This window comes from Triticum urartu, chromosome 2, assembly GCF_003073215.2.
Source record: "Triticum urartu cultivar G1812 chromosome 2, Tu2.1, whole genome shotgun sequence".
In the NCBI taxonomy this organism is placed as follows: Eukaryota; Viridiplantae; Streptophyta; class Magnoliopsida; order Poales; family Poaceae; genus Triticum; species Triticum urartu.
Window position 1 is genome coordinate 158,562,522 of NC_053023.1, and position 13,072 is coordinate 158,575,593.

Here is a 13,072-nt window from a genome sequence, read left to right on the forward strand (position 1 = left end):
CCAAACGGAATGAAACCTTCGCGAACGTGATTTTCTCATCAGATAAGACTCAGGAGACTTGGACCCTACATCAAGAAACGTAACAAGAGCCCACGAGGTAGGGTGCGTGCCAACCCCCCCCCCCCCCCCCCCCCCCCCCCCCCCCCCCATGCGTGCCGTCCACCCTCGTGGGGCCCCTGTTGCTCCACCGACATACTTCTTCCTCCTATATATATCCACGTACCCCCAAACGATCAGAACAAGAGCCAAAACCCTAATTCCACCATCGTAACTTTCTGTATCCACGAGATCCCATCTTGGGGCCTGTTCCGGAGCTCCGCCAGAGGGGGTATCGGTCATGGAGGGCTTCTACATCAACACCATAGCCTCTCCGATGAAGTGTGAGTAGTTTACTTCAGACCTACGGGTCCATAGTTAGTAGCTAGATGGCTTCTTCTCTCTTTTTGGATCTCAATACAATGTTCTCCCCCTCACTTGTGGAGATCTATTCGATGTAATCTTCTTTTTGCGGTGTGTTTGTTGAGACCGATGAATTGTGGGTTTATGATCAAGTCTATCTATGAATAATATTTGAATCTTCTCTGAATTCTTTTATGTATGATTGGTTATCTTCGCAAGTCTCTTCGAATTATCAGTTTAGTTTGGCCTACTAGATTGATCTTTCTTGCAATGGGAGAAGTGCTTAGCTTTGGGTTCTCTTGTGGTGTCCTTTCCCAGTGACAGTAAGGGCAGCAAGGCACATATTGTATTGTTGCCATCAAGGATAACAAGATGGGGTTTTCTTCATATTGCATGAGTCTATCCCTCTACATCAAGTCATCTTGCTTAAGGCGTTACTCTGTTTTTAACTTAATACTCTAGATGCATGTTGGATAGTGGTCGATGAGTGGAGTAATAGTAGTAGATGCGGGCAGGAGTCGGTCTACTTGTCTTGGACGTGATGCCTATATACATGATCATACCTAGATATTCTCATAACTATTCTCAATTATGTCAATTGCTCAACAGTAATTTGTTCACCCATCGTAGAATACTTATGCTCTCAAGAGAAGCCACTAGTGAAACCTATGGCCCCGGGTCTATCTTTATCATATCAATCTCCTACTACTTAGTTATTTACTTTGCTTTTATTTTACTTTGCATCTTTATCATAAAAATACCAAAAATATTATCTTATCATATCTATCAAATCTCACTCTCGTAAGTGGCCCTATAGGGATTGACAACCCCAATTTGTGTTGGTTGCGAGGATTTATTTGTTTTGTGCAGGTACGAGGGACTCGCACGTAGCCTCCTACTAGATTGATACCTTGGTTCTCAAAAACTGAGGGAAATACTTACGCTACTTTGCTGCATCATCCCTTCCTCTTCGGGGAAAACCAACGCAGTGCTAAAAGAGGTAGCAAGAAGTATTTTTCTGGCGCCGTTGCCGGGGAGGCTCACGCGAAGTCAAGTTAAAATTTTACCTCCCGTCAATGAACGATTTCTGGCACCGTTGCCGAGGAGGTATACGTAGAAGTCAACATACCAACTACCCATCACATACCCTTATCTCCCGCATTACATTATTTGTCATTTGCCTCTCGTTTTCCTCTCCCTCCAATTCACCCTTGCCGTTTTATTCGCCCTCTCTCTCTATCCTCCCTCTCTATTTTCCCTTTTTGCCTCTTTTTCTTGTTTGCTTGTGTTACCATGTGCCTTCCATTTTGCTTGCATCTTTGCTTGCTAATAGTCAATTGTTATGGATCCACTTAAAGTGTTCTACTTGGATCATCTTCGATCCTTATGCGCTCGTGTTGAAACCCCAGCTAGCCTAGTTGATGGGAAATCTTTAGATGAGCATGCTCATTTTTTGCGTCATCGTTTGTTTGAAAAAGGGAAGCTCTTATGGTATCATATAAATAGTTTGCTATGCTATTCTTGGAATCTTTGTGAAATTTGTGATTTTACTTGTTGCTCTAAGAACCCTAAAAAACACCTTCCCTACCTATGTGAGTTCAATGATAATGAAATCTTATCTTCTTATGCAAAGGGTGTTTATAGTTACTATGATATCGAACAAACTGAAGAATTTGTCGTTTTGAAGGGTGCTCATGAAGTTGATTCTTTGATTGAAAAGTATGATTTTACTCTCAATAAATCTGAAAATTCCGTCATACTTAAATATTGCAATGAAAACTTTGCTCATAATGTCTATGTCCAAGAATTTATTGAAAGAATGACCGTTGCTTTGGAAGAAAATAATGATATGCATGAATCTATAGATAATGATGATTCCGATGAGTTGGTTGAAATATCCCTTGATGAACATGATGCTTGCTATTCTTGTGGCCATGATGCCAATATTTATGAAGATGAATTTGCTATAGTTCCTTATGTTAAACATGAGATCGTTGCTATTGCACCCTTACTTGATAGTTCCTTCTATGAAAAGCATGATTGCAATGATGTTATTATAAATTCTCTTAATGTCAATTGTGTTAATGATATGCAAAACCCTAAGCTTGGGGATGCTAGTTTTGCGATGACTACTATTTGTTGCAATGATCATGATTGGGGTGATTCTTCTTTTGATCTTGAAAATTTATATAAGCCCCATGATGAATATGAGATTGATAATAGTGTTTGCAATATGATTGAAAGTGGGTTTGGAAGAGTGTCAACTTTAGATCCCACATATTTGGATAATGTTCAATCTTATGAAGTTTTTGATAAAAGTGGGTTTGGAGAGGTCATGACTTTAGTTAATGTTAATCCCACTATTTTGGAAGAGTGTCAACTTTGCATGCATGTGGATCATGTTGACAATATTTTATGTGATAGCTATTTTGTTGAATTTACTTATGATCCTACATGTAATTATTATGAGAGAGAAAAAATATGGTGGTAGAAATTTTCATGTTACTAAACTACCTCTCGTTATGTTGATATTGCTATTGTTTCTTTCCTCTTCCTTGCATATGCTAGTTTTTGCTTGCCTTGATAGTTTGTTTGCTTATAAGATGCCTATGAATAGGAAGTATGTTATAATTAGATGTGTTTGTCACATGCTTTATGATGCTCCTTTTGTGCTTCAATTCTTGTCTTTCATGTGAGCATCATTAAAATTATCAATGCCTAGCTAGGGGCGTTAAACGATAGCGCTTGTTGGGAGGCAACCCAAATTTATTTTTGTTCCTTGCTTTTTGCTCCTGCTTAGTAATAAATAAATTATTTATCCTATGTTTTGGTTGTGTTTTTTGTGTTTAATTAGTGTTTGTGCCAAGTAGAACCATTGGGAAGACTTGGGGAAAGTCTTGTTGAACTTGCTGTAAAAAACAGAAACTTTAGCGCTCACTTGAACCACTGCCATTTTTATTTGGGAGTTATATTTAGTTAATTATTCTTGCATATGATTAATAGATAAATTCCTCACGTCCATAAATTTATTTTAGAATTTTTGGGGTTCCAGATCTTGCGCTAGCTACATATTACTACAGACTGTTCTGTTTTTGACAGATTCTGTTTTCCGTGTGTTGTTTGCTTATTTTGATGCATCTATGGCTAGTAAAATAGTTTATGAACCATAGAGAAGTTGGAATAAAGTAGGTATAACACCCATATAAATAAAGAATGAGTTCATTACAGTACCTTGAAGTGGTCTTTTGTTTTCTTTCGCTAACTGAGCTCACGAGTTTTCTACTTTAAGTTTTGTGTTGTGAAGTTTTCAAGTTTTGGGTAAAGATTTGATGGATTATGGAACAAGGAGTGGCAAGAGCCTAAGCTTGGGGATGCCCATGGCACCCCCAAGATAATCTAAGGACACCTAAAATCCAAAGCTTGGGGATGCCCCTGAAGGCATCCCCTCTTTCGTCTACTTCTATCGGTAACTTTACTTGGAGCTATATTTTTATTTACCACATGATATGTGTTTTACTTGGAGCGTCTTGTATGATTTGAGTCTTTTCTTGTTAGTTTGCCACAATCATCCTTGTTGTACACACCTTTTGAGAGAGCCATACATGATTTGGAATTTGTTAGAATACTCTATGTGCTTTGCTTATATCTTTTGAGTTATATAATTTTGCTCTAGTACTTCACTTATATCTTTTAGAGCACGGTGGTGGATTTGTTTTATAGAAACTATTGATCTCTCATTCTTCACTTAGATTATTTTGAGAGTCTTAATAGCATGGTAATTTGCTTAAAATCCTAATATTCTTGGTATGCAAGATTAATAATAAAACTTTCTTATGAGTGTGTTGAATACTAGGAGAAGTTTGATGCTTGATGATTGTTTTGAGACATGGAGGTAATAATATCAAAGTCGTGCTAGTTGAGTAGTTGTGAAATTGAGAAATACTTGTGTTGAAGTTTGCAAGTCCCGTAGCATGCACATATGGTAAACGTTATGCAACAAATTTGAACCATGAGGTGTTATTTGATTGTCTTCCTTATGAGTGGCGGTCGGGGACGAGCGATGGTCTTTTCCTACCAATCTATCCCCCTAGGAGCATGCGCATAGTACCGAGGTTTTTGATGACTTGTAGATTTTTGCAATAAGTATGTGAGTTCTTTATGACTAATGTTCAGTCCATGGATTATACGCACTCTCACCCTTCCATCCTTGCTAGCCTCTTCGGTACCGTGCATTGCCCTTTCTCACATTGAGAGTTGGCACAAACTTCGCCGGTGCATCCAAACCCTGTGATATGATACGCTCTTTCACACATAAACCTCCTTATATCTTCCTCAAAACAGCCACCATACCTACCTATTATGGCATTTCCATAGCCATTCCGAGATATATTGCCATGCAACTTTCCATCATTCCATTCATCATTGTCATATTGCTTAGCATGATCATGTAGTTGACATAGTATTTGTGGCAAAGCCACCATTCATAATTCTTTCATAGATGTCAGCCGGAGGCATTCATATAGAGTCATCTTTGTTCTAGTATCGAGTTGTAACCATTGAGTTGTAAATAAATAGAAGTGTGATGATCATCATTTTCTAGAGCATTGTCCCAAGTGAGGAATATAAAAAAAAGAGGAAAGGCCATAAAAAGAGAAGGCCCAAAAAAGAGAAAAGGCCATAAAAAAGAAAAAAGGCCAAATGAAAAAAAAAGAAAAAAATGAGAGAAAAAGAGAGAAGGGACAATGTTACTATCCTTTGTCGCACTTGTGCTTCAAAGTAGCACCATGATCTTCATAGTAGAGAGTCTCTCATGTTATCACTTTCATATACTAGTGGGAATTTTTCATTATAGAACTTGGCTTGTATATTCCAACAATGGGCCTCCTCAAGTGCCCTAGGTCTTCGTGAGCAAGCAAGTTGGATACACACCCACTAGTTTCTTTTGTTGAGCTTTCATACATTTATAGTTCTAGTGCATCCGTTGCACGGCAATCCCTACTCCTTGCATTAACATCAATCGGTGGGCATCTCCATAGCCCATTGATTAGCCTCGTTGATGTGAGACTTTCACCTTTTTGTCTTCTCCACATAACCCCCCTCATTATATTATATTCCACCTATAGTGCTATGTCCATGGCTCGCGCTCATATATTGCGTGAAAGTTTATAGGTTAGAGATTACTAAAGTATGAAACAATTGCGTGGCTTGTCATCGGGGTTGTGCATGATGATAGCATTCTTCTGTGACGAAAATGAAACATGACTAAACCATATGCTTTTGTAGGGATGAACTTTCTTTGGCCATGTTATTTTGAGAAGACATAATTGCTTAGTTAGTATGCTTGAAGTATTGTCATTTTTATGTCAATATGAACTTTTGTCTTGAATCTTTCGGATCTGAATATTCATACCACAATTAAGAAGAATTACATTAAAATTATGCCAAGTAGCACTCCGCATCAAAAATTCTGTTTTTATCATTTACCTACTCGAGGACGAGCAGGAATTAAGCTTGGGGATGCTTGATACGTCTCCAACGTATCTATAATTTTTTATTGCTCCATGCTATATTATCTACTGTTTTGGACATTATTGGGCTTTATTATCCACTTTTATATTATTTTTGGGACTAACCTATTAACCAGAGGCCCAACCCAGAATTGTTGTTTTTGCCTGTTTTAGGGTTTCGAAGAAAAGGAATATCAAACGGAGTCCAAACGGAATGAAACCTTCGGGGACGTGATTTTCTCATCAGATAAGACTCAGGAGACTTGGACCCTACTTCAATAAATGTAACAGGATCCCACGAGGTAGGGGGCGCGCCTCCCCCCCCCCCAGGCGCGCCCTCCCCCCTCGTGGGGCCCCTATTGCTCCACCGACGTACTTCTTCCTCCTATATATATCCACGTACCCTCAAACAATCAGAACAGGAGCCAAAACCCTAATTCCACCGTCGTAAATTTCTGTTTCCACGAGACCCCATCTTGGGGCCTATTCCGGAGCTCCGCCGGAGGGGGCATCGATTATGGAGGGCTTCTACATCAACACCATAGCCTCTCCGATGAAGTGTGAGTAGTTTACTTTAGACCTACGGGTCCATAGTTAGTAGCTAGATGGCTTCTTCTCTCTTTTTGGATCTCAATACAATGTTATCCCCCTCTCTTGTGGAGATCTATTCGATGTAATCTTCTCTTTGCGGTGTGTTTGTTGAGACCGATGAATTGTGGGTTTATGATCAAGTCTATCTATGAATAATATCTGAATCTTCTCTGAATTCTTTTATGTATGATTGGTTATCTTCGCAAGTCTCTTCGAATTATCAGTTTGGTTTGGCCTACTAGATTGATCTTTCTTGCAATGGGAGAAGTGCTTAGCTTTGGGTTCAATCTTGCGGTGTCCTTTCCCGGTGACAGTAAGGGCAGCAAGGCACGTATTGTATTGTTGCCATCGAGGATAACAAGATGGGGTTTTCTTCATATTGCATGAGTCTATCACTCTACATCATGTCATCTTGCTTAAGGCGTTACTCTGTTTTTAACTTAATACTCTAGATGCATGCTGGATAGCGGTTGATGAGTGGAGTAATAGTAGTAGATGCAGGCAGGAGTCGGTCTACTTGTCTCGGACGTGATGCCTATATACATGATCATACCTAGATATTCTCATAACTATACTCAATTCTGCCAATTGCTCAACAGTAATTTGTTCACCCACCGTAGAATACTTATGCTCTCGAGAGAAGCCACTAGTGAAACCTATGGCCCCCGGGTCTATCTTTGTCATATCAATCTCCTGCTACTTAGTTATTTACTTTGCTATTTACTTTGCTTTTATTTTACTTTGCATCTTTATCATAAAAATACCAAAAATATTATCTTATCATATCTATCAGATCTCACTCTCGTAAGTGGCCCTATAGGGATTGACAACCCCTATTTGCGTTGGTTGCGAGGATTTATTTGTTTTGTGCAAGTACGAGGGACTCGCGCGTAGCCTCCTACTGGATTGATACCTTGGTTCTCAAAAATTGAGGGAAATACTTACGCTACTTTGTTGCATCATCCCTTCCTCTTCGGGGAAAACCAACGCAGTGCTAAAAGAGGTAGCATGAATACATGAACTCCTCAAACTACGGTCATCACCAGTAAGTATCCCAATTATTGTCACTTCGGGGTTAACGGATCATAACGCATAATAGGTGACTATAGATTTGCAGGATAGGATCAAGAACACTCATATATTGATGAAAACATAATAGGTTCAGATCTGAAATCATGGCACTCGGGCCCTAGTGACAAGCATTAAGCATAGCAAAGTCATAGCAACATCAATCTCAGAACATAGTGGATACTAGGGATCAAACCCTAACAAAACTAACTCGATTACATGATAGATCTCATCCAACCCATCACCGTCCAGCAAGCCTACGATGGAATTAATCACGCATGGCGGTGAGCATCATGAAATTGGTGATGGAGGATGGTTGATGATGAGGATGGCGATGGATTCCCCTCTCCGGAGCCCCGAACGGACTCCAGATCAGCCCTCCCGAGAGGTTTTAGGGCTTTGCGGCGGCTCCGTATCGTAAAACGCGATGGATTCTTCTCTCTGATTTTTTTCTCCCCGAAACACAATATATAGAGTTGGAGTTGGAGTCGGGGAGGCACCAGGGGGGCCACGAGGTAGGGGGCGCGCCCCCCACCCTCGTGGACAGGTGGTGGGCCCCCTGGCCTTCATCTTTTGCAGGTATTTTTTATATTTTCCAAAAAGTTGCTCCGTGAAGTTTCGGGTCATTCCGAGAATGTTTGTTTCTGCACATAAATAACACCATGGTAATTCTGAAAACAGCGTTAGTCCGGGTTAGTTCCATTCAAATCATGCAAGTTAGAGTCCAAAACAAGGGCAAAAGTGTTTGGAAAAGTAGATACGATGGAGACGTATCACTAAGCAACGAACTACTTAGTAGCGGAATAAGTACTCAGATGCATGCATAAAAGAACAGAAGCACAGTCATCATGATGAACTGAAAACAATCACAAAATACAAGTAGCGTATAATCAGGATAAGCAGGCTGAAGACAAACTGATTGAAGAAATAGGATTGAGAAAATTGAGAAATTCTTCAGTCAAAGTCTTCAAATAGTAACGATCAAGTACTTAACACAAGAATGAGGAAATGAAAGGGTTGAGGAAATAGAACCAGTAGCTTGGTGAAGACAATGATTTGGTAGACCAGTTCCAACTATTGTGACAGTCGTACGTGAAAGTGCGTTATATCGACTAGAGGGGGTGAATAGGCGATTTTTATGAAAGTCTTCAAAACGTGGAAGTTATGAAGACAAACAGTAGAGATATGCCTATCACTATGCAGCGGAAGTTAGATTACACTGGGCAAGCCATGGTCAAGTATTCAATAGAGTGAAAGCACAACGACAAGTAGCAGCAGTGTAATAAGGATCAGGTAGGAAGAAGTTATGAAGCCAAACAAATCATACAGTTACGTTGTGAAGACAAAAGATATAGCAAGCATGCAATGGCTTCACAATGAGTAACAGTAAGTAAAAGGAAGTGAAGATGAAACCAGTGACTCGTTGAAGACAATGATGTGTTGGACCAGTTCCAGTTGCTGTGACAATTGTACGTCTGGTTGGAGCGGCTAGGTATTTAAACCTTAGGACACACAGTCCCGGACACCCAGTCCTGAACACGCAGCTCAGGACACCAAGTCCTCACCGTATTCTCCTTGAGCTAAGGTCACATAGTCCTCGCCCAATCACTCAGGTAAGTCTTCAAGGTAGACTCCCAAACCTTCACAGACTTCGTTCACTGGCAATCCACAATGTCTCTTGGATGCTCAGAATGCGATGCCTAACCGTCTGGAGGATGCACAGTCCTCAAGTGTAATAAGTCTTCAGATCACTCAGACAAGAAGACTTAAGTGATGCCCAATTTACTCTGGCTCTGGGTGGTTAGGGCTTTCTCCTCGCTAGGAATTTTCCCTCAAAGGCTTCGAGGTGGGTTGCTCTCAAACGACAAAAGCCGTGCACTGAAATCTGAGCAGCCAACCGTTTATGGTTGTAGGGGGTGGGCTATTTATAGCCACTTGGCAACCTCACCTGATTTGTCCGAAATGACCCTGGGTCACTAAGGAACTGACACGTGTCTCAACGGTCAGATTTCAAACTCTCATGGCAACTTTACTTGGGCTACAAGCAAAGCTGACTTGTCCGACTCTGGACAAGATTCGCTCTCATTGTCTTCACTCGAAGACATAGGTTTTTGGTTTAGGCATCACTTCAGTCATTCTGACTGGTTCTCCTAGACCCCACTTAACAGTACGGTGGTTCCTATGACTCAACACAAAAGAAAAAGAACTACGAAATATCTAAGTATTCGAGCTCCATAGGCTTCATAACGTGTCTTCTTTTGTCATAGTCTTCAATGTGAATATATTCATATACCACCTTTGACTTCAATGTCTTCATACATTTTTAGGGGTCATCTCTGGTAGTAAAACCGAATCAATGAGGGACTTCTACCTGTGTTATCCTGCAATTCTTACAAACACATTAGTCCCTCAACTAGGTTTGTTGTCAATACTCCAAAACCAACTAGGGGTGGCACTAGATGCACTTACAATCTCCCCCTTTTTGGTGATTGATGACAAACTAGTTGAAGTTTTCAACGGGGAATATAGTCTGTGAAATTGTAAAGGATAAGGAATTGTCTTCATAAGTTGCAAGGGCTCCCCCTGAAGATGTGCATATAAGTTAATTTGCTTTTGGAATGCAAATGCACATGGTAGGTTGTACTTGTGGAGATCCACTTCAGCTTATGATGACAATCCACTATGCATGTGAAAGTATATGAAGATAATGACATGCATAATGGAAAATGGACGTCTGTAGAATGAGATAAGTGCGGAATTTATCGTCGCACATGCGGAATTTATGTTCGCAAAACAGGGTGGCAAACAAGTAGCAGACGACCATCTGGTTTAAGTGTTACAACTCATAAGAACCAAATGTAGCAAAAAAACGAGAGTTGTAAGCACGAAGCATAATATAAGGCACCCGCCCATATGAACCCGCTTGAAGACTATCAACTTCATATGCTTCTCCCCCTTTTGTCAGTGAGGACCAAAAAGGTTTGAAGACACGGAGTTTTCTATGCGTTCCCATGAGCAGCAGGGTCGTTGGAGGTGTTTGGCAGTGCTGAAGAGCTTGGTGGTGCTGAAGTAGATGGTGGTGAAGTAGCATCGTCTTCTTCCTCAATGATTCTGGCAGTGACTGTGGCAGCAGAGGAAGAAAACTCAGAGTCTTAGAGAGATGGAGTCCCCAGCAGCACAGCTCTTCGAGGAGGTGTGGAGTCAAATTTGAATCTCTCAGTGAAGCCATCCTCTTGAAGATCAGCTTCAGAAAGCTTCATCGTTAGCCCTTTCCATGTGCGGCGACAGGTTTGATGGGCAACGAAAGCGTTCTTGGTGGCAAGATTTCGGATGCGATTTATGTCCACCAAGAGGCTTTTCATCTGTCTCTTCAACCAGTCATGATGCCTATCCTGCTTTTGATGAAGGGCCACAAGAAGCTCTTGGTCGTTGAGAACACGAGTGCGCTTCTTGGGTCTTGAAGCAGTGGCACTGTCAATGGCTTCAGTTGAAGCAGGGTGTGGTGCACGTGTAGTGCCAGCCAAAGGATACACCCTGGAGATGGCTTCAACACCTTCAACGTTCTGAGTGAAGCTCTAGTGTTCTGCATTCTGAAGACTCAAAGGTTGCTTGGCAGGCTCAGGATATATAGCTTCAGCAGAGGTATCCACATCTGGCAAGAAGATCCGATGATTGCGGGCTGAGGGCTGATATGAGATCGTAGAGTGAAGCTTGATCAGTCTCATTACCCAAGGAGCATAGAACTTCAAACCAAGTAAATCTGAGCCTGATGCAGCAAGTTGGCGTATGAAGAAGCCCTGTGTGTTGAAGCATTTGCCATGAAGGATACAAAATATCAGAGTCTTCATTGCACCCTCGATCTTGGCATTTGGAGAGTGCCCTTTGATAGGCCAGAGAGTCCGCCGGATAATGTGATAGATGGTTCTGGGCAGGTACTCAAAGTCTTCAACGAAGAACTCTGTTGGATAAGGAGCATCGTGGGGCAATGGCTTCATCATGGAGAGCATCTGACTCATATTCGGTTCAGGCCTCTGGAATATGCTCTCAAGAGCTTCAGTGTGTAGTGGACAGCCTTCCTCAAAGAATTCGCCAGGAGTGGGCAGGCCGGTGAGCTCAATGATATCAAATGCATTGGCTTCGTGATGGACATTGCCGGTCATCCACTCCAGGGCCCAAGTCTTCGGATCTCTGTTGTATCCTTTGATGTGGAGGGTGGCATAGAATTGCAGCAGAAGCTCTTCATTCCAGTGCTCTTCATCAGTTACAAACTGCAGCAGACCCACTTGCTTGAAGCAATCCAACGCTTCCTCTAAACAGGGCAGACCAGCAATGGCTTCAACATCAAGGCGCTTGTGCGGGAAGATGCGACCTTGGTTGTATAGGATGCATGAATAGTAGCTGCGCTGAGGATAGCTCCAGAACCTATCTGATGAAATCCTTTCCCTTGAATAGGGGTTCTTGGAGCTGTTGAAGAACGTATTATCTGCCTTGAAGCTATTGATGTTAAAGGAGCCAGGTGTTGATGCAGGACCTGGGAACCTCGGCAGCCTTGGACTGGCTTCTGGACATGAGGCCTGTGCTCAACATGGTAATCAAATTGAGGACCTGCAGCAGACTCAGGAACAGAAGTGTCTGGATCAGTAGCTTCGCTGTCTTCTAAAGCTTTTGGTAGGGAGGGCTCCACATTGGCTTCAGTGTTGGTTGTGGCAGCCTCAATATTTTCAGCCTCCGCTTGACTAGCTGGAGGGTCGGTCACAAGCACGTTCTTCTGGAGAACTGCTTCTTGGTGGAGCAGAGGAGTGGGCTCTTGTGGTGCTTCTTCTGCAGCTGATGCAGCCGGAATGTCTTCAGCATAGACTTGAGGCCTTGGACCTTTGCGAAGCCTGCAGAACGCAGACGATGCCTGTGGGGTTGGAGTGGGCTGGGCCTCAAAGTCTTCTTCCTCTTGAGGGTGATCCGCTCATGAAGCATCCTGTGCAATTGGCGTCATTGGACGACCAATGCTGATGTGTTCGCTGTGTTCTAATTAAGGAAGGGCTGCATCATCTTCTACATTGTCACGATGACCAATGTCTTCAGCAGCGATGGGATCAGCTGCTGGAATGTCTTCAGGAACAGGAGCCTCTGTGGAGGCAGGCTCATGCACCGTCAGTTGACGTTCTGCGTCAGGGTGAACCATAGAAATAGGTTCAACTATCAAGGGCTCTATGGGAGCAGCCCGAGATTTCTTGGTCTTTCTCTTTTTCTTGCTGGGGGCAGTAGGAGAGGCTTCAGAGCTTTTCCTCTTCCTGGCTTCAGCCTCAGCAGTTCTTGTCTTCTTTAGCTCTGAAGCTGTTGACCGGCTCTTTGGCTTCGAGCCAGTCGTTGCAGTTGGGAAGACAAGTGGAACTGCTTCCTGCCTTGGTGCCTCTTGTTCAGCTGGAACAGTCTTCTTCTTTTTCTTTGCGGCCATCTTGGGGTCGATGCCAGGACACCCAAGTGCCTTGCGCTTCTCAGCCTCATTGTAG